General features: G+C 38.8%; 1 protein-coding gene across 2 annotated transcripts in view; it reads right to left on the reverse strand.

The window, feature by feature from the left end:
- The window catches only part of LOC109927190 (synaptotagmin-B), a 286,221-nt gene that overhangs the window by 194,724 nt on the left and 69,304 nt on the right, over positions 1-22,193 (reverse strand). The window contains exon 1 of one of the 2 annotated variants that reach the window (XM_048612121.1): positions 11,602-11,701. The exons of the other annotated variant lie outside the window; for it this stretch is intronic. The gene's annotated coding sequence lies outside the window, so the exon portion shown is untranslated. Of the gene's footprint in view, positions 1-11,601; positions 11,702-22,193 lie in introns of those variants that run through there. 2 annotated transcript variants of the gene reach the window in all.

Below are 22,193 nucleotides of genomic sequence, written 5' to 3' on the forward strand. Positions count from 1 at the left end.
AAATTTGAATTTAGAACATTCTTCTGCAGAAATTGCATGAAGAAATATCATAGCTGACAACATTGTGGTTCAAAAACAAAATCTTGAGAGAACGAGAACAAAATTTTTTGTTTCAGTGTGCAGAAGATTATCATGGAGAAACAAGCCCTTGTCAATGATGAAGGTCACTACAGAACGAGCTCTTACAACACATGAGGAAGAAAATCAATGTGCCAGGCAGGCTGCAGACCACAGTGCTGGTACAAACTTCTTATAGATTTTGAGCCAGAAGTCCTGATCAACAACAATACACTTCTACTTTCTAATAGAGTTCCAAGAGTACACATGTCTGCAGAGAAGGTGCCGTCCCACTCTACGACTGCATTCACTTCTCCAAAAACCGTTAAAGGGAACACATGCATCCTGACATCCTCCAAGAGAAATGAGAACCTTGTTGGACGTTGACACCTTAAGCAAAAGAGACTTCTTGGGGTGGATGGGTGTGTGGTTGTTTGGAGGAACTGTGAGGAAACAGTTCACTCACATTATTAATTATTCATCAATTAAAAGGGCCAGCGTACAGTTCCACACTTTCAACCTCAGCCTTTGCCTGAAGCATGGTGACTCTCAGGTTAAACCTCCACTAGTTGTCTCTTTCTGATGAGAGGGCAGACCTATGGTCATCTGAGCCTGTAGTGAATTTACAAGGTCTAGGAGGCAAATGTGGGGAAAAGCGTTATTTATAACATGCCCTAAGAATAGTTACTGACCAAGTATGTAAGGAGCCACGTCATGGTGATGACTGGTCACAATAACTGGAGCCTGAGTCACTGGATCCAATCCTACTCTCAACCCACAGGAGTCAAAACGTTCTGAGGAAGGGTCACTCGACCCAAAGAGTTAACTTCTGATTACTCTCCACAGATGCTGCCAGACCTGCTGAGCTTTTCCAGCAATTTCTGTTTTTGCTTTCAAGTCAAAAAGTTGCCTTCTTACCTTTGCACGGGTTTTTTTTTGGATCTGATAGAAAGTTAGATACTGATGCAGTCGAGAAAGTAACACAATATTGGAGTGAATCCTTGCAAAAGCATTATTGCTATTTTACATCAATAACAGTTATAATCCACTGAGTAAAATATTTAAAAAACTGCCAAAGCCACTTTGAGAAGCTGGTGACAGAAGGTAGATGTGAAAGTAAGTGGATGTGGTGGTGGGGTAGCAGGCAGGTGGGGAAAAAGCTAAGTTTGCAGATGGGTAAGGGGCTAGATGTATGGCAGGAGGTAAAAATGTAGTCTCATTTGTCCAAGTGGTATGTGCCAAGTAGGTGAATTATGGGATTGGTGGCATATTTGGTGAGGGGGGAAGTCACTGTAGAGGTGGGGTGCAAGTTGAGTGAGGGATTAGGATGGTAGGTAAGTAAAGGGTAGAGTGACATTGGGATAGTGGTTAGGATACCAGCTAGGGAAAGGGGCAGGGGAGGAGAGTCAAGAGAGAGGTTCAGTTTGGACAGGCAGCATAGCAAGCACCAAAGAGTGTAGAGTAGCAGATGGTTGGGTGCAGTGTAGTTTGGTAGATAATTGGGCAAACTCTAAGGGTGGAGTGACAGGTAGGTGAATGGAAAGGGTGGCAGGTGGGTGAAGGGTCCAAGTGGCAGGAACTTGGTGAAAAGGTAGCATTAACTAGGTGTCAGGGAATGGCCAGATGTCTGGTGGGATATTCACATGTTTGTGGATGCAGTCAGTGGCAAGTGAGCCAAGGGTGGGTGCTGGGACGGTATGGAAGGGTGGAGTATTGGCAGGATGGACCTTCATAATCATGGTGGGGGTGTCAATGCGGGTATTCTGACGATGTCAGTGAGAGTGAGTCCCTGGTCATGTGGATGACTTGAAGGTAAGTGTGGGGGACTTGGGGGTCAACAGTATTGTTTAGTTAGGAATAAGTGCAGGTTTCAATTCCTCTAATATATCCTGGTAAGAAAGTTGGAAGACTTCAAAAATTCTGACTTGAACAAAGCATTGTGGACCTTTTCACAAGGCGCCAGGCGCCAGGTAATTGCCTATCGGAAATTGAAACTTCCTGGGAAATGATAATGTAGCTTGCACATTGGGACATTTGAGGGGTCCTGACACACATTTTTCAGGATATGTCCTGACTCTGATTCTCTGAAAATTGAAATATTGGTTGGTTATCTCTTACCATTCATTCTTTCTAGTTATTTTAAATGAAACTTAATACTAATGAACAGGAGTATAGACGTCATCTTACTAAAACCTGGATTCATGTTGTTTCTCAAGAGTTAGTTTTCTGCAGTAATACCCCAGATTTCAGGAACACAAGACAAACGTACCCACAGCACCTAACTCTAAAATCACAAATAATCCAACTATGAACAATCACATCATACTAAATGTCACCCAATTTTATACAGAGGTATCAATGATTTTAGGCTGAACATCGGAGGTAGACAGACTACCACCATTTTTCTTTACTACAATGTGAAGAACAAAAGTGACCTTTAAATAACAATCCACAAACTTCTTTAAAGTGTCAAGCTGAAAAGTAAATACTTCATGTTAAGAAATTTCAACAGCCTATACTGTAATCCATTGTTTAGATATACAAATCCAATGTGATTGGACTTCATGAGCAACTTACTGAAAGACATTGGGAGCTTTCCAGTGATTCTCATATCTTCTCATCATTCAAATCACTGGAACAGTCACTTTTGTTTGAACCACCCCAACAAAAGTAGTAACCAACTCACATTGTGACTACACGACCAGATATTAGCACCAAACCTAAGTCAACATCAAAGATTACACAACAAAGCCAAGATGAAGGTTATTTTAGATTCAAAGTTTCTCTCTAGTCAGTCATTAACCTTTGAGAAGAAAAGATCTGGTGAATTGAATTGGCATTCATATTCTATATACCCTAGGGTTTGTAATTTGTTCTATATGACAGCTAAACTAACAATCAAGCAATGCACTGACATCTTCTGGCACTGCAATCAAACTTACTCCAGTTTCCCACTTCCTACCAACTAAGCGGGTGTCCAAGGGCACCCACATGGGTCCAAGCTATGCCTACCTCTTCATAGGATACATGGAACAGTTCTTTTTTTGCTGTTACACTGGCGCTATCCCCAATGTTTTCCTCCGCTACATCGATGACTGTATCGATGCTGCCTTCTGCTCCCATGAGGAGCTTGAACAGTTCATCAACTTTACTAACACCTTTCACCCAACCTCAGATTCACCTGGACCATCTCCGTTACGTCCCTCCCCTTCCCGGACCTCTCCGTCTCCATCTCTGGTGATCACCTCAAAACTGACATCTATTTCAAGCCCACCGACTCCCACAGCTACCTGGACTACACCTCCTCTCACCCACATTCCTGCAAGAATGCGATCCCCTACTCCCAATTCCTCCACCTCCGCCGCATCTGCTCCCAAGATGGGGTGTTCCATTCCTGAACATCCCAGATGTCCTCCTATTTCAAGGACCGCAACTTCCCTAATTCGGTCATCGAAAATGCCCTCAACTGCATTTCTTGCATTTCCCACACTTCTGCCTTCACATCCCCTACCCCCAACAATAAAAAAGACAGAATACCCCTGCTCCTCACATATCACCCCAACAACCTCCGCATCCAATGTATCATTCTCTGCCACTTCCGCCACCTACAATCCAACCCCACAGCCAAAGAGATATTTCCCTCACCACCCCTATCTGCCTCCCATAGGGACCACTCTCTCCGTGACTCCCTCGTCTACTCCACCCTCCCCACTAGCCCCACCACCCCCGGCACCTTTCCCTGCAACTGCAGTAAGTGCTAGACCTGCCCCTACATCTCCCCCTTCACCTCCATTCAAGGCACCAAACAAACCTTCCGCATTAGACAGGCATTCACCTACACATCCTTCAACTTGGTCTACTGCATCTGCTGCATCCAATGTGGCCTCCTCTGCATCGGTGAGACCAAGCACATACTCGTAGAACATTTCATAGAGCATCTGCGCTCTGTATGCGACAAACAACACCTTCCAGTCGCCAACCATTTTAACTCCCCTGCTCACTCCCTGAGTGGCATGTCCATCCTGGGCCTCCTCCAGTGTCACAATGATGCCACCTGCAAACTGGAGGACAACACCTCATATTCTGCCTCGGGAGCCTACAGCCCGATAGCCTGAACATAGAATTCACCAGTTTCAAAATCTCTCCACCCCCAGCTTCATCCCATGACCAACTTTCCCTCTCATCCCCGCCTCCTTGACCTGGCACTACCTGTCTATCTCCTCTCCCACATATCCGCCCCATCCAGCCCACTGACCAATCGCCACTGCTCCCTACCTGCACTCACCTATCACCATTCTACCTACCTTCCCTAGCCCCACCCCACCTCTCTCTATTTATTTCTGAGCTCCTTTCTTCCTCTCTTTATTTATTTCTGAGCTCCTTTCTTCCTCTTTGTTTCTGAAGAACGGTCCCAACCTGAAATGTCAACTTTCCTGCTCCTCTGATGCTGCCTGGCCTGCTGTGTTCCTCCAGCTCCACACTGTGTTATCTGACTCCAGCATCTGCAGTTCTTGCTATCTGAATATCTTGTGAGCTGTTTTCCTGAAGGCTTGTACTTTTTTCTCTTTGTTTCTAAGATCTCTGCTTGAGTCTTCTCAGATGTAAAGAATTGAATTTAACTCAACACCCAGATCGCCCACTTTCACCTTTCTTTGGAAGTTCTACAACGATGAGGTTTGTAACTTATAGTAAGAAGCTATAAACTTGCTACTTATTTAAAAAAAAAAATGTTTAGTGTTTGGTGGTTATGTACTCATTACTTATTGTTTATTGTTTATTGTTGGAGCACATTTAAAGCAATTCAGATTTAAACCTTCACTTTCACAGTAGAATATTCATTATTCATAAAATTATTTACACCAGGCTATGCCATATAGGATAGAATTATGACCTAGTACAACGTGTAAAGTAACCCTGAACACTGTAGAAGAGCAATAAAATATTTAAGTCAATGATGGTTTTGCTGACACAAAGGTACTTCACCTTCAGAACTGGAATTTTTGAGAGACAGTCACAATTTAAATACAAATAATACTGCCAAAAACACTTAAGATTCAGATGAGTAGCTAGCTAGTAGATTACTAGCACACCAATCTTGCTTCCTTGTTACGGTTGACTACTGTTTTAGATTTTCTAACCTTTTTTTATGGCCTGGTTTGGGTTTGAACTTGCTTTTAGAAGAATTACCAGCCAGTAATTTATGCCTCATTATGCTGTGGAATAATAATTTCATACGTATCATATGTATTATGTCTGTGAACTCCTCAAATTGTAGAGTAATTTCAAAGATAAAAGCAACTCCATCAACATCTGTCTATAATGATCCAATAAACTGCATCCTTCAACAGTTTAACCTGTCACACATAACATCTGTTTTAGATATCTTCTGCTAAGTTACACTGAATTTTTTTCTCCAGTGACATTTTCCAACCCAACTGACTTTAGCAAAAAGCAGAATTTTAAAATCAAATTATGCCTAGAACAATACTTAAAAGAAAAAAACACAACTTGCTGTTTTAAGATAACATTACTAGTGGAAGCTAGCCCTGTAATCAAAACCTGTGACATTCCAGATCAAATTAATCATGGTGAGTTTTTGCTAATTGTGCTCATTTATGGAGCTTTGAGGAGGGACTTAAAGCTTTTCGTACCAGTACTAAATATCTGTTTGATTACTTTAAACTCCATATCCAATATAGCTTTTTCTATTCTATTTTGCACATTTGATAAATGAAAGAGAAAATGGTTGCAAATCTCAACATTTTTAGCATTTCTGGTTGTATTACGTGGTTACTGCAAGAGAAATGTGCAGTGATGCAGGGTTTTAGTTATGAAGAGAGATTTGACAGACCGGGACTTTTTTCCTTGGAGCAGAAGAGGCTGAGTGAAGATGCGATTGAGATGTGTAAAAGTACAAAGGGGCATAGATAGGGTAGACAGGAAGGGCCTTTCCCTTGGTAGAGGGAGCAATGACCAAGGGACACAGATTTAAAGAGGATGTGAGGAAACCATTGTTCACTCACAGGGTGGTGGGAATCTGGAACTCTCAGCCTGAAAGGGCAGAAACCCTCATAACATTTGGGAAGTATTTAGAGGTTAGGTGAATGAGCCATGGTAAAAACTCCATGCAGAGTTATGGGGATTGGGAAGTGTTGGGTTTGGGTGGGATGCTCTTTGGAGGGTTGGTGCAGACTCAATGGGCTGAATGGCCTCTTTCTGCACTGTAGAGATTCTATAATTCCAAATGTGCACTTGTGATGCCAATGCATGCAAGGGTGTGAATCAAAGTACTGGGAAATGGATTAGAACAGGTGATTGTTTTTGACTAGTGCATACTTGATGGGCTGAAGGGTCTTTTTTTGTCCTGTAGATCTCTATGACTCTATACCAAGTAAATATGCGCTTTAGTGCATTATTGATTAAACTTAATTGATCCTTTTAACAGGTCAAATCTTCAGCTTGCAAATCTCCTCCGATGTTAATTTACTTGGTCCAGCATTTCAATTACAAAATTTCCTGATGTTACATTTCACTTGAACTCACCATAAGTTACGCCTGAAAAATCAAACAGAACAGCTACTATCACCAAGTGCAATTGAGGAGTTTGTGAACCGAAGGGGACACCAACTTCACTGACTGATTACAGGCCTCTGAGAACCTTGTTTTAATCCATTCTTTCAAATTTGATATCACTCCCATGATCTTCATTTTCTAGAGCACTTTGTAAAAATATTTCTTAAACAAAATGTTGACACCCATCTCTAAACCTTTACTCAGATCAACTTCAAACAAAATTGGCTTTTCCTTTGGCCACAATCATAATGGCAGACCAGCTATAACTGCAGCATTGTGTCAAAACAGGAAAATCAGGCAGCATTGCAGAGACCAGGCACATATACAGGGTACACTGAGCAAACAAAGGCTCTATTTCTGTAAGGATACAATTTGGACCTCATGGCCATCCTCATTGCAAACATTTGCAGAGTTGTTTACATAGCACAGTTATTCTGTTTGTTTCAGTATGACAACAGCCCTTATCCTATATGGTAAGGTGCATGTGTATCGGGATGAGGTTGCTTGAGCTGAAGGCGTTTTATGGTTTGTTGGATAAGCAGAGTGGAAAGGGAATTTTGCTGACAAACTGATTTGCCTGCCTTGTGGAATATCTTCACTTCATTGTACACTGTTGATATATCCCAAATGAAATGATGTTGGTGTTCAGTGCCAGTGCAAACACCCTACTGCCAGTTATGACTGCTCTTGGGAATCAGCTTTGTTGTTCAAAAACAAAAGCCTGAGGCTTCTGTTTATTATAGCTTGGAAGACGACACGGAGATCTTGATCAGTGAGGTTAGTTTTATTGCCCTGACTCAGCTGGCACCTAATTGGGTATGGTAGCACAATGTTGGACTGATGCTGTGGATGAGAAATTCTCACAGAACAGACTCAGTTCTCAGAAAGGATCACTATTCCCAAACATTAACTCTGATTTCTCTCCACAGATGCTGCCAGGCTTGCTGAGCTTTTTCAGCCATTTCTGTTTTTGTTTATGATTTCCAGCATTTGCAGTTCTTTTGGTTTTTGATTAGTTAATTAATCTACTTTTCTGGGGATATATTAGTTTCACTTTGGATAAGGGGACATTTCAGAAAAAAAACTTCTTTTTTTCAAAATGCAAGGCTTGTCACAAGTTATTTTGCACAACACATCTCAGAAAAATAAAACCACCGTATTAGCAATAGATTTGTCACATATTTAACAGTTCAAAGTGTCTGATGCAGCCTCTGTTTATCAAGCATCTGGTAAATAAAAGATTGAGTTGCTCAGATTCTACTGAAGTAGAAGGATTTTCTTTAAAATTCTTAGCCAATTTTTGAATTGACATCATAATAGTTATAATTTTAATACTTTTGATTCAAATCTGTTCAGAGATGTTATTACACACTTAAACCATTTCCTGTGTGCAATCCGGTTGTGTCTCAAACACTTCCTGCAATAATACACATGCAGCACTCTGCCTTCCTGCTTACGATGCTGCTCACACATGCTTCTGGATCGTGGGAGGACACTACCACTGCATCACAAGAGCCCTCATGGTGCTAATTTTGACTTTGGAATATATTGCATGGAGATGATATCAATTTAGCTATTCATTCTAATATTACGTTGAGTAAGGAAGCAGAGAATAGCTGTCACCTGTTTTGTTAAGTTGAAACAGACACGACGTGTCTGTCTACAAAGTACAGGGTCAAGTGTATGATGATATATTCATTCATCAGAGCAATGTCTTGACCAATCCATACCAATCTGCCTGGTTTAAATTTAAACAAAGCTAGGAACTGTTAGTCATTATTCAACTCTCCATGGTAACACCTCTACCACACTGCTTGCCAGCAAATCAGCACTCTCATCACATACAGTATAAAGTATTGTGTCTCTTTACATTGCTATCCTTACAAATGTTCAGATGAGTGCAGGGTGAAAGCTTCAACAAAATGTCTTTTCTCATCAATATTCAAGATCTATATGAAAAAAACTACTATTTATATAAATATACACTTCTGTTGCCCATCTCAATTGCCAATATGTTGAATTATTTACAATCAAATTCTTGCATCATGTTGCAACTTTGTCAATTTGCTTATTTTGCATTTTTCTAAAACATTTAGATTATAACCAAAGCTCGAAATGACTCAATCTATCAATCAAGTTAGTGAATAACTGATAAAATATGTTTAAATGTCTGTTTCTACCTCTTGCAAAAGACTCATATCAATGCCAGCTACCCTTTACTCCTTAATCCAAGTGGGCATTCCTCATGCAGAAACATACAGCTCACAGTTGAGCCTGATCTTGCCCTCACTTGATGATCATCCTTCTACTTTCACACAGTATTGGGAAGGCTTTGATTAATGGGAACCCATGAAGTGTTTCCATTTAGAGCCCCTTAGTGTCCTTGACAACATTGTCTATTTTGTCTATGCTTTATTTTGACTGATGTTATCTTTCCAAGCATGTCGGTTCCTGATTGAAGTAAAAATAACTAACTCAGCACAGAATAGGGACTAAAACAGAAATCCTCTTGCCTGATTGGCGTATAATAAAACTTGTGAATATTAAATACTACAATAACAATTATATACAGGTAGCCCTTTACGTAATAAAGCATCATAACATACCTCACTCTGGCATTATAAGGCAAGGTTTGACACCCAGCCACTCCAGGAGATATCAAGCAAACAAGGTAGGGTTTAAGGAATATCTTAAATGGAAATGGAAATAAAAATAAATAGCTTTAGCAAAGGGGCTTCAGAATGTAGGGCCTTGGCAGCTGCAGGTTTGACTACCAAATACGGAGCAATTATAATTGCAGATGATACAGGCTCAAAATTAGAGAAAAGCAGTAATCTAGGAGGGTTATGGGGTGAAGAAGGGTATAGAGATTGGCTATAACAAGACCATGAAGAAATTTATAGATGAAGATGAGAATTTTAAAACTGAGGTATTGCATAACTGGGAACCAATTTTAGGCCAGTGCAATCAGAGGGTGATATGAAAAGAGACCCTGGTAAAGTTAGGATATGGGATTTGTTTAAGATGCCATAATAGTAGGTCAAATGTGGAAGAATGGCTATGGGTTCATTAGAATAGTCAAGTCTAAAAGTTCAGAGTCAGAGAAAGACTTCAATGGATGACCTGAGGCAGGAGCAGAGTCAGATCATATTAGAAAAGTCGAAACAACCACTTGTAGTGCAAGGTGTGGATATATGGTCAATGAATCATTTTAGGATGACGTAGGCATCAAGGGTGTAATCAGTCCTGTTCAGCTTCAGAAAGTTCCAGGGAAAGTGATAGAGGTATTGAATAAGGAATAGAGCCTGAGGTGGGTACCAAAGGCAATGACGTTTATTCCTCTCAATAGTTAATTGAAGGAAATTTCTGCTCAACCAGTACCGGATTTCAAATATGTAGTCTGACAATTTAGGAACAGGGGAGGGTTGAAAAGGTAAATGGATATCATCAGCATTCATGTAAAAATTGACCCTCAAGGGACATTCAAATGGAGAAAATAGAAAACGTTGAATGTGTAGAGGACCTTTGCATATTATCAGAATGTTCTCAAAATACTTTGTATCCAATGAATTGCTTTTGAGATTACTTCAATTTTTTGTTTGGACATATGCAACAAATTTGCACAGAGGAAGGTTCACACACAACACCCAAACCATGACAATCATTCCATCTTTGAGGATCTTTGAATGGGAAAAATGGTTCGAGACACTAAACAAACTTCCTGGTACGTTCAAATGATGCCATGGAATCATTAATTCCTAGTTGAACAGGTAGACAGGGACTTAACTCCATGACTCTTCCAAAATATAGCATTATTGATAATGATTCACACCTTTATAACTGAAATGAAGTGTTAGCCTATCTGAAATACTTATGACCTGGAGTTGGGCTAGAACCTAGAATCTTCTTAGTTACTCAAAGGAATGTTATTACCGCAATAGCTGACACTCATTATGCCATTCATAATGTAAAGCTGTTGATTGGATCAATTTGTGATATATATTTTAACAATGAATCATTTATTTGCATTGAATACTTGTTACAAATGTAAATTATGCTGTCAATGATTTCTAGCCTATGCGTAACAATTAATATCCTGAAATGTGGAGGACTTACATTTATTAAATCTGTATTTAATACAGATAAAGAAATATAATATTTTAAATTTCACAGGTAACAGCAAACAATGGGAAGAATTTAAACGCAGTAGCCATGGGGCAAATGAAAACGGAATATTTGGTTAAGCATCAATCCCAACCTCGTTAACTACATTGTATTTGATTAATGGGAACCCAAGGGTTGTTTCTATTAAGAGGCTTGTGGTGGTACAGCTTGTCCTTGCCTAATTTTTACACATTTTGCTTAATACATAGGCAAGATATGGGATTACGCTGATGCAGACATGCCATATTTTAGCACTATAGTACAAGATTTGAAAGTACAGGTGCATTTTGACACCACTGCAGTACAAAGCCTTCGAGTTTCTTTCCTCATATTTTTATATCCGCTCCTTGCGTCTCCCACACTGTCCACCCGTGATTGCCTGCTACTACTTGTGCAGATTGTGATAGAATTTTTCAGAGTACAACTGCTTTGTCCTTGAGTACATAAATAAAGCTGGACCAGGAGAAGAAATGTAGACTCATTTCTATCATTCTGAGTAAATCTGATTATGCCCATATTATATTAACCAGCCAGTATGGTCAAATCCATGCATGCATATTTAACTAATTTTAAAGAGTATTATCAGATCCATCAGAGAAAAAACATAGTTACAAAATTAGAAAAGATAGCACAGAAATATTCATTTAATACTGTGTTTCTGAAATATCCAGCTATTAAAATTTCTTTTTAAATGATTTATTCTGACACTGAATGCACACATCTGATTTGCAAAGTTAGCTGCAAAGTGAAAATAAAAGACAATTTTTAGCAAAAAAGGAAATTACATAAAAATCCCTTACCACTCACCAGATGTGGACAAATTCCTGGTATCTTCCACTAAAAGTTTGATAATCAACCCTATTGCTTGTCGGTTGTACCTGCAGTCTCTTTCCTGTGTGCAATCCGGTTGTCTATCAAGCACTACCCGCAATAATACACATGCAGCTCTCAGCCTTCCTGCTTGCGATGCTGCTCACACAGCTCTGCATGCAGAGATGACAGGCGTGGACGCACATTCAAGGGCATTCCCCAGGAATCAATATGCAAATCCTTCCCAAGAGATTGGCTCAGACCTGCGTGTGAACTTCAGGCACAAATCAAATATGATATTGAAGCAGAAGATTCTAACTCCAGCTCTTTTGTGAGATACTAAGAAGTTTTAATAAGCCTTTATAGTAAGCGACCAGAGGAGCCAGATTAGTCCTGAATCGATAACATTGAAAAGTATAAAGATAAAAATATTCACACCCCTTAAGTAGTTGCTTTATAAATTAAGCATGGTCTTTTTTCAGACTAACTATTTGAATACTGAGACATTGGGGACCCTTTTCAAAGCAGGGGAACTGGTTTGTATGTATTGTGGGTTCATGCATCGCCAAAAGATAACGTCAAATTCAGATCCTGATATCAACTAACCCTCTTTTGGGATTCACCCAGATGTGCTTGATAAGCAGGGGAGACCCTGTGTAGTTATTGGGGGAAGGCATTTCCAGATTCTGGTAGGTAATTAAACTCTAAATGCTGGCTTTATTATCCAGAGTACGTGTTTCCTGATCAGTTGTTAGAGTGAAAAAGGTGAATGCATTTTGGGAGTGTTTCTTCAGTGAAACAGAAAAAATGAGAAACTTTTGATCATGGATCTGGTAAGTTCCAGCTATGGCCAGAATGAGAAGTTAATATTAATAGTACTGCTTCATTCAGGGAGTTTTTTCATTGCTTGACAGATAACAGGTCACCTTCTTGGATGACACTTCACATGTCTAGCATTTCATTCACCTTCAGTTGCCCTTCCCAATGCCAAACTTCACCTCTGCCCAGGGGCAATTTTTATAGTTTCACCTTGCACCTTTTGTGAAGAACTTGAGAAGCATCAACACCAACTGCAATGTAATATCTGCAGTAGCAGGAAGAACATACACCAGCACCTTCTCTCCTTAGATGCTTGGCGCTCCACTTGCCAGAGGGAACAGACACAGACATCAGGCTGGAAGAAGAAGAGACACCCTCCACAAAGCCCATGGAAAATTAATCAGCTCCATCAACAGATCTGAGCAGCAGTGCCTCAGTAAGGCTCACGCTTTCATGGCAGAACATTGCTAACATCTGAAACCCCCCAACCCCCTCTACAAGACCTCGTTCCCAATCAGGCATGTATTTCCAGTGGCTACCAAGCTGCCTCTGAATGGAGGACCAACTGCCACAGTTGGTCCCTCGTCCCTGATCAAACTAGTCACTGCCTCACCCTGTTTGGATGGAATTGTAAGGTGCCTGGGAAGAGATGAATAAGTGCAGATGAATGCTTGTTACTTGTTTATGAATTATGTTTAATTGTGCTAGTTGGCACGTTTGTCCATTGAACGAAAGTTGTGGTGTTGATTTTTACAATGAATGAGCATTATCAGCACTGCTGATCAGATGGGTGTCAGAGATTGCTTAGTAAGACCATCATTTATTGGATAAACCTCTCAGTAAAAACCACGTACTCCTGCACCAAAACAGTTTTTGCTGTTCTTTTAATGGAGGTTTATGGTAGCTGCATTTTAATTAGCCTAATCAACTCAAGTCATCATTTTGGTGTATCACATTCCACCCCAGAAAGATCCAGTAAGGCTTCACAAAAACCATGTCTCAAGCAGGCAGACATACAAACACACACCTCATCTGATTATATTATTTGAAGGTAGTGGGCATTACATGAGGATTCATTCGTGCCCTTTAAATAGACATGGACTGACATAAATTAAGAGGATACTCAATGGAGTGCATATCTCTATCCCTCCATGTTAATTTAACATTATTACATTTACACAGATCTCTCTTGAGGTTTTTCCCTGCCTGGTTGATGTTTTGTAGCTGAAAACTGGGAAAAAAAAATCATCATTTTTCTATCTCACTGAGGAATCTACCGCCCAATCCACATCAGATAACCTGGTCTGAAAAGTCTGCTCACATTTTGATAGCTGTGACAAATTGAACCACAGCAGGTGAAACAAGCCACAACATCCTAAAACAATCAATGACATTCAAAATAAAACAACCCAGAAAATTATACATGAAATTAATTCTAACTATGAATGTTAACAGAGCCTTAAAAATACAATATTTTTATGTGGATCTGCACCTTTTGTCAAAAAAACTATCAAGTCATTCCTTGGGCTATGTCAAGTTCTGAGGAAATCTTTTCACTTTTAGTGTCATACATCATTTACATGAAATCAGACTAGCAAACAGCAGGAAAAGAAAATCACTTTCCCATCTTCAGTAAATGAGATAACTTTGGCTGTTGAGTTAGGAGGTGCATGCTGGTAATTTTTAACACTTAAGTAGATGATTATAAAAGTGTGTAAAAGTTGGGTCCAGTTCTATCCTTTATTAAGTGACCTTCAGGACTATAACAAATTAACAGTGAGAAATTCTGATGAATGCTGTTCAGGATAATGCCGAGAAGTTAAGAGTGTGGTGCTTGGCACCTGTAACTGTTATGCCACATGTAGTCCCTGTTTGTCTTAGCCTTTAGGCTCCTGGTGAGGTTTCTCCATGCTAAAGGGACTATATTGTTCCTGATGAATAGTTTGACTCATCCATTATTGCATATTTAGTTGGAGAAGTTGTCCTGTTGCTTTCTCCCGTTTTTCTCCTGTCTGTCATATTCTATAAGCAGGGTGTCTAAGTGAGAAAGATATTCCTAAGTCTTCTCTCCATTCCCACAGTTACTGCAGCATCAAAAATGTAAGAACTTGTGAGCCTTTTATATGGTCACCTTAATTAGAAAACCTTAACTTACAGCTCCAATGTGTGACCCTGTCCACTCTCCCCAAATTGGTCAGTGAGCCCAAATGTCAGATAGTGGTGCCCTTGGTTAGCTGAAGATTCCTGGCAAAACCCAGTGTGAATTTCATAAGGCTCCTGACGTGGAAATGGCTCAACAGTTTTGATAATAATTGCAATGTATTGAAAATTCTGTACACAGAGTCAGAGTGATAAGAAAAATTCATCTGGGAGCAGAATGCAAGAACAATACCAAACAGTATTGATGCACCTGCACTAATGCTGCATCTCACCAAATGTAACTTCATGCATTCAAAAAAGCCTTCAATTTTGTGTGTTTATTACCTTCTCATAAGTGAAGCTGTGAATATCCCTTCCCCCTCTCTCAATGCTCTGTGTAATATGCTTCAAGTCTGTGCTGTCCTTGCGCCCACTGAAAATATAAAAGCTCTCCTGCAATGATTCACTGCGGAAAGATGCTGAGTGATGCAATACTGAGCCAGACAGACTAGAAGGTAGCAAGTTCAATGCATCGTTAGTTATTCACAACCAAAGCAGTGGTGCAGTCATAGTCCAATAGCAGGTTCACACTCGCTCAATGAGCATGCACATAAGTGAGGAATTGTCACTTGGTGAGGTTTTAAAAATTCAGTTTTCCCTTATCACACTGTCTAAAATCTAGAGATGTGATAAGGGAAAACAGAATCTAGAGATTTTACATCAATCTTCAATGTGTTGCTTCTTACATGAGACCCCACACATCTATCACTGTGGCTAATTCTCCTGATCAGTAACTTTGATATGTGACGGTCCTGTTTACAAGCTGCAGAACTACTCCATTCCCACAACGGACCATTACAATGGCATTGTGGTTTTGGAATCAAAGCAACAATACTTTCATAGATTTCAAAATGTTAGATACTAGAATTGAAACGCCAAATAGAAATTGATAACACTTTGAACTTCAGAATACTACTGCTGAGATCAATAGCTTTGTTCGTGGTGCTTAAATATTGTTACAAACATTTTACTACATCCTTAAAAGGGTTAAAACTGCTGGCATGACTTTAACTGTATGATTTCTTTGGTCTGCGATACTTGCATAAATCTCTACTTACACAGTGACATAGGCATAATATTTCAATTAGATCAATAACTGTATAAATATATAAATAGTACAGTCAAATCACCTTTGAAAATAATAAGTAATTAATAACAAATTATTTTCAGCATTATTTAGTCTTATTTAAGGATAATTCAAGGCTGCATGTCATTTTAATAGCAGGGATATAAAATATGCTTTTGCACGTTTGTGAAAGAGCATTGGAACCATTTAAAACAAAATCATGTTGCTAACATCAAAATAAAGACTTGAATAATAGTTTCTCCATATGCTGTGTTTTGAATCATTTTTAGTAGAATACACAGATGAGTTCTTACCAAAAATCTGCTATCTTTCAATGTCGGTGTTTTGCTGAACTTATATGGGAAGTGCATATTGTCCCATGTTTTACATGTTGAATACATTGAGCTAATAAACAGCCCAGGGGCTTCACATGGTATACTCTATTCGCTTTATTTCAGGGTGAGAAAAACTTGAATTTGTGAAAAAGACATTCACAATCTCAGTAAATCCTCAGAACACTTCGCTATAGGAGTTGGAATGTTATGTTGTGGCTGTACAGGACATTAGTTAGGCCACTTTTGGAATACTGGCCTTCCTCCTATAAGAAAGATGTGTGGAACTTGAAAGGGTTCAGAAAAGATTTACAAGGATGTTGCCAGGGTTGGAGGGTTTGAGCTATAGGGAGAGACTGAATAGGCTGGGGCTATTTTTCCTGGAGCATTGGAGGCTGAGGGTTGACCTTATACAAGTTTATAAAATCATGAGGGGCATGGATAAGGTGAATAACTAAGATATTTTCCTCAGGGTAGGGCAGTCCAAAACTAGAGGGCATAGGTTTAAGGTGAGAGGGGAAAGATTTAAAATGGACCAAGGGGCAACCTTTTCATGCAGAGGGTGGTAGGTCTTTGGAATGAGTTGCCAGAAGAAGTGTTGGAGACTGGTACATCAGCAACGTTTAACAGGCATCTGGATAGGTATATGAATAGGAAAAGTTTAGAGGGGTTTGGGCCAAATGCTGGCAAATGGGACTAGATTGATTTAGGATATCTGGTCAGCATGGACGAGTTGAACAGAAGGGTTTGTTTCCATGCTGCATGTCTCCGTGAGTCTAAGTACTCTTGAAAGAATATCACAATTATACAGAGAACCTCAGCTGCCACAAGGCTGTAAAATTTTTAATGTGGAAAAATATTCAATTTTCCTTTCATATAAATACAATTAAAATTAGTGATTTTGGTGTATATTTCTGGCCTTCTGGATTAGGTAGCAACTGATGCACAAATGAATCATCAAACCAATTCAATTTTCACAATCAATAATAAATTAAAAATCCTGCAAGTTGTGTTGTGACACAAATTGTTCTGTATTTACAATAACCTAAAAGGTCATCCTTAACATTTTTTTTTAAATCAAGCAGAATATATGGGCTGCTTTTGACGCAGCTGCTAAACCAGCCAGCCTAAATTTGCAACATGAAATGTTCCAATTTTTTTTCTATTATCTTTGTATACGCTGCGATTTTGGAATGGTTTGCAATATAAGAATTTGGTTTGCCATTGGAAATAGAGAGCAGCATCATTTCTATTCACAAAGTAAGGGATACATACAATGTTCGTTCTGAAATCTGTTACCATGTGAGGTCTGGTTTGTTGCACTTTGTGGCTCCTTTAAGACTAATGTGAAACTGCATGATCATACCTCAAAGATAAACTTGCTTGGAGTCCGTTTGTGACCTGCATGGCCTATTCACGATTGCTGTTTGGCCGCACACCTGTGTAGTTTCAAGGCAATATTCATGCTATATTGTTTTGAAGGAACTCAATAGAAACCTACAGCATGCTGTGAAGGCAGCACTGAAAATTGCTTAGATTTAGCAGAAGGTTCTTTTGGCAGCAGAAGGAGCGTGATTGCATGTCCTGTACCAACAGTACAATGGTGCTGAGTGCTGACTTTTTTTGTCTAGGTTTGCATTACTTTTAAGGATCCTCTGATAGTTTGGCTATGTGAATGAGCCAATGTAATTCTTCACCCTCACAATTAGTGAACTGCCTATCAATGCTGAAAAAAACATGGGATTCCCATCAGCTGCAGGCATGTGCTCAAGGAATCACATGGTTTGGTTATCTTGCTTGTGGTATTGTGTAGGTGGTTTGATCATTCCACCCACCCACTCCCTGCTAGATAGAAAGAACTGCTAGATATGGATATAGACACACATATCACTAAAACAAGTGACACCAAATAAGAGGAACATAAAAAAAAACAACGACTGAAAATCGTTTTTCTAAAGAAATAGAATAAAAAAGCTCAGATTTTCTGTTCAACATACATAAAGTCTTGGGTGGATTACTGGTAATCTTGCAGAGTGGATCACTCACTCGTTTCACAGCTTGATAATCACCTAAATCAATGGAATGAAAATTAGCTGTCTCTACAATATCTGCTGCATCCAAGCATTGTAATCAAATCTGCAGAAGAAATGCATTGTTGCAAATCGTGATCTAAATTACAGGATTATTGCCCTTGTAATTCAGGAGGTTAGTCAAAGAGCATTTCTCTTTGTGGGGTAGTGTTTGGCTTTAGATATGCGATTGCTAATAAATCCTAGCTTTCCACAAAAGTCAGAAAAGGTTTGTAAGAAATAGTTTCTCCTGTTACACCCCTTTTTAAGGTTCATATTTACCTGTGTTGGTGCCTGACATTTAAAAAAAATGTTAGCTAGAAAAACAGTTTGAATTGGCATTTTGAGATAAGAGTTTAAAAAAAGAACACTCTGGAACCTATTCCATCAAAGTAATGCAGCCAGAATCTTTTCTTAAAAAACTGACAAAATGCTTAGATTTATATCGTACAATGATGGCATTGCCTTTTATTCTTCCTGCCAATATTTTCCATTACTGTAAGCAGAAAACACAAAAATCACTGGAATCTTAACCCTAAGGGAAGAAAGCTATTTTAATTAAATTACTTTCTTGAAAATGGTAATGACACACACCATAAAACCTGAAGTTAGTTAGAACACTTTATTGTATTTGAGTGCAAAATCCCAGTTGTTGCTACATGTACATCCTATTAAAGACTAGAAATAATGGGCTTCTGTGTTAAACTATTCTGAGAACCTCTGACAACAAAATTGGTGATTCTGTTTTTCAGGATACAGCTTTGTCCTTCACCTAACATCACAAGTTAAAAGGGAAGGTGATCTATCAGATCTTCATGTAGCAAATTCAGCATGAAATAAAAAGTAGTAGCCAATGGCAGCTACTCACTAGTGAAACAACAAGTGATATTTGGGATGCTGGAGCAGCAGTATATTTAGGATGCAATAATCGCAAAAGGAAGTAATGTTTGAGAAGCGTTCACCCAAGACACAAATGTGTCAAAATGATTAATTGCAATTTGGTTTGCCTTCCTGCTGCAGCTTTCACTAAAATTTCACAAGTTTTACCCTTATCAATGCAACTAAAAGTCTACATTGAATCTTCATTATTCAAAGGGAATTCCACGTACCTGATACGAGAAACTGTTACACTTGCCCACTTGGGAAAATATGCTGATTCTCAAGCCCCGTAACTGCAGGGGTCACCACAAAGTTAATGATTTCATCAAAGCACATGAAGTTCCTGATTTATCTGTGTTAGAATCAAGTTAATGGAAAATACTGACCAGATTCTTGTACTTGACAAGAACTTCAATTTATTACAAATTTAAATTCTAATTACAAGTAAACAACTTTGTACTATACTCCAGTGCTACCAGTTATAATTCTAAACTCCTTTTAAAGTGCCTCCAATAGAGACAGACTGAAACAAACAAAGTGGTCTTATGGGTTGTTAAAAACAAATGGAAAACATAGTTCAAATCAGGGATCTGGTGAAATGTTCCTTTTGCTTGCTCAGACTTTCTGTTCTTCAAAGTCCTTTGTCCAGGCTCTTTTACTTCTTCAAAGGAAGAACAGGGTAATTGGCACAGTAACTACAAAGTCTCTTAGTTACTGTTTAAAGGTGACAGCTTACAGCAAGTGGTGGCAGTAAGTAACTTTCTTAAAGCTTCAGGTATTTTACCATTGAGAGAGACCACCTGCTCTTCCTGTGGATTGAACATTTCGAGGCACATTGTTCACATCCACAATCTATTCAGCTGTCCAGAAGACAATTGGCAAGTTGTCATCAGGCTGATGATATTTGCATCATGATTGGTCATAATTACACTAACCAGTCAGCTACTTGTTTCCAACCAAACTACACTCTGCACACACACTCCATTGCCACACTATCTGCAAACCACATCCCTGATTTCCTAAACATCAGACACAATACATTTCAGTACCTTGATTTATTTAAAAGTACAACGATTCCTTCCACAACCTTTGGTTTTAAAACAGCACTTTTCCCATTTTAGCCTGCAATCAAAAATAAAGAAGATAAAATGATGTAGTTTTTACAAAATACGTGGATAATATTCACAATCACCTTTATATTTGCCTGTTGACGTGGTATGTTGCACTTCATGACACTATTGCATCATTTGGAAACAAAAAGAACATGCCATGAAGACCCAGGTACCTGCGATAAACAAGGACATTTTGCTCTGAGTGGGTGTGGGAAACATTAAATGTGAACACAATTAGTAATGTATTGAAAGGGAGAATTTGACAGCTAGAATTTAGTGCCCCTTTCACTCATTATTTGTCCTGTTCCCAGGCTGGGCAACAAATCTTACTTTATAGGACACTGGTTTGGCTCAATGGTCTGATATACCATATAACAGTGCAATGTAGATTTGTGCTTATCATTCAATGCACAGTGAGATGCTGGTTACATTGGAGACATGAGTGAGAGCCAGCGACTGAAAGCTAGGCATTACTCAATGAAAAAAGACAGAAAGTCGATGGGCATGTCACTGAGACCACTTTCTTAAACCTTGTGGATGGTGGAAGTTTGGTACAATTCCATCCATAGCAGAAAAACATAATCTATATTCTATCTTTCAATTCATAGTTCCTGAGGCTGAAAGGAGTGGTATACTTTAAGATGGCTTAATTGAATAAAGGTATTTTAACAGTGTGCTTAAGCCACGTGTTCATTTTCATCGCAGTTAAATAACCACATTGCTAATCCTCCTCCATCCATTAGTACATTATTGCCCATAATCACAGCCTACGAGATGGGCTAATGTGCATTGCAGAGGAAGGAATAAATGGCTACACTTCAGCTCAGTTCACAATGAAAATGGCATGACTGGCTTAGATATGGAAGTTACTACTCTAGTAAAAGTAATTTAGTTCATAAAATTACCACATTTTTTATATATGTAATAGAACAAAAACAGAATGAAATTAAAAATGAGTGCTCCTTCAAGATTTTCATTGTTAGCTTTTATTTTAAATGTCTCAATTTTAAATTATACAATTTTCCAATTAATGTTGCTATTGTAAACCTTGAATTGATGGATACCTGGTATTTCAACCTTAGTTAATTAGTTGACCAATTTCACAAATCAATTGTGAACAAATTACTGAGACTAATACATTCAATTTGTAATTGCTTTTCAAAATTGCTCTAAAGCACAACACATTGCTGTCCACTAGACAATGTTTTAGCATTGCATAAACATTTCTGAACCATTATTACAGTCTCAGCAATTATGTTGTTCTTAGACCAAAATATATGTTCAATTTGTGAATTTGAAATAATTTGATTATTAGCCTTAGACAGCTTACAGGAAAACAGCAGCTTGTTACAGAATGTCAAACAATACCTTACTTTCCATAATGCTGCCTTAGAATTAACTGTTGGAATTATTTACACATTGAACTCCAGCAAGAAAACCTTTTACATCATCCCCTTAATCAACATCAGCAAAACAAATAGTCTGGTGATTATCTCATTGTTTCTGTGGAACCATTTTGTATATTAATGTTTCATTGCAGCAATAACTTCAATGTGCTGTGAACCAGTTTGAGTTACCCTGAGCTGTACCATGACGGACTACCTTATTTAACCACTATTGCTTCTCCAAGAATTTTGACGTTTATGTTAAATGTATATATTTTCACATTTTTAATTTGTAGAAAATGAAGAATGTAAGATCACTATTTTCTTAAATATTGTGCCTGATTAGCCCTACATCCATTTTTGGTGGACAAATGCCAATTTCAGTGGGTAAGTACAGAGCTGAGTCAGGTAAATTGGAATCCAACATTGGTAAACAAAAATTCAAACTATTTTTGTAACTGGAACAGTGTTGCCTTTAATGGGGAGCTAGTTTGGATACAGTTGAGTACATTCCCATGATGGGTAAAAGACAGGGCAAGCAACAACAGAAAACCCTAGGTGACAACAGTAATAAGATGAAGATGTGTCTGAAGTTCGAGTGAAAGAGAAAGCAGTTGAGACACTATGTTTGAAAACTAATAAAGAGAAGGTATTAGAATGGCTTCAGAAATAGTAGGAACTGCAGATACTGGAGAATCTGAGATAACAAGGTGTAGAGCTGGATGAAC

The sequence above is a fragment of the Rhincodon typus genome, chromosome 25, assembly GCF_021869965.1.
Source record: "Rhincodon typus isolate 14 chromosome 25, sRhiTyp1.1, whole genome shotgun sequence".
NCBI lineage: Eukaryota > Metazoa > Chordata > Chondrichthyes > Orectolobiformes > Rhincodontidae > Rhincodon > Rhincodon typus.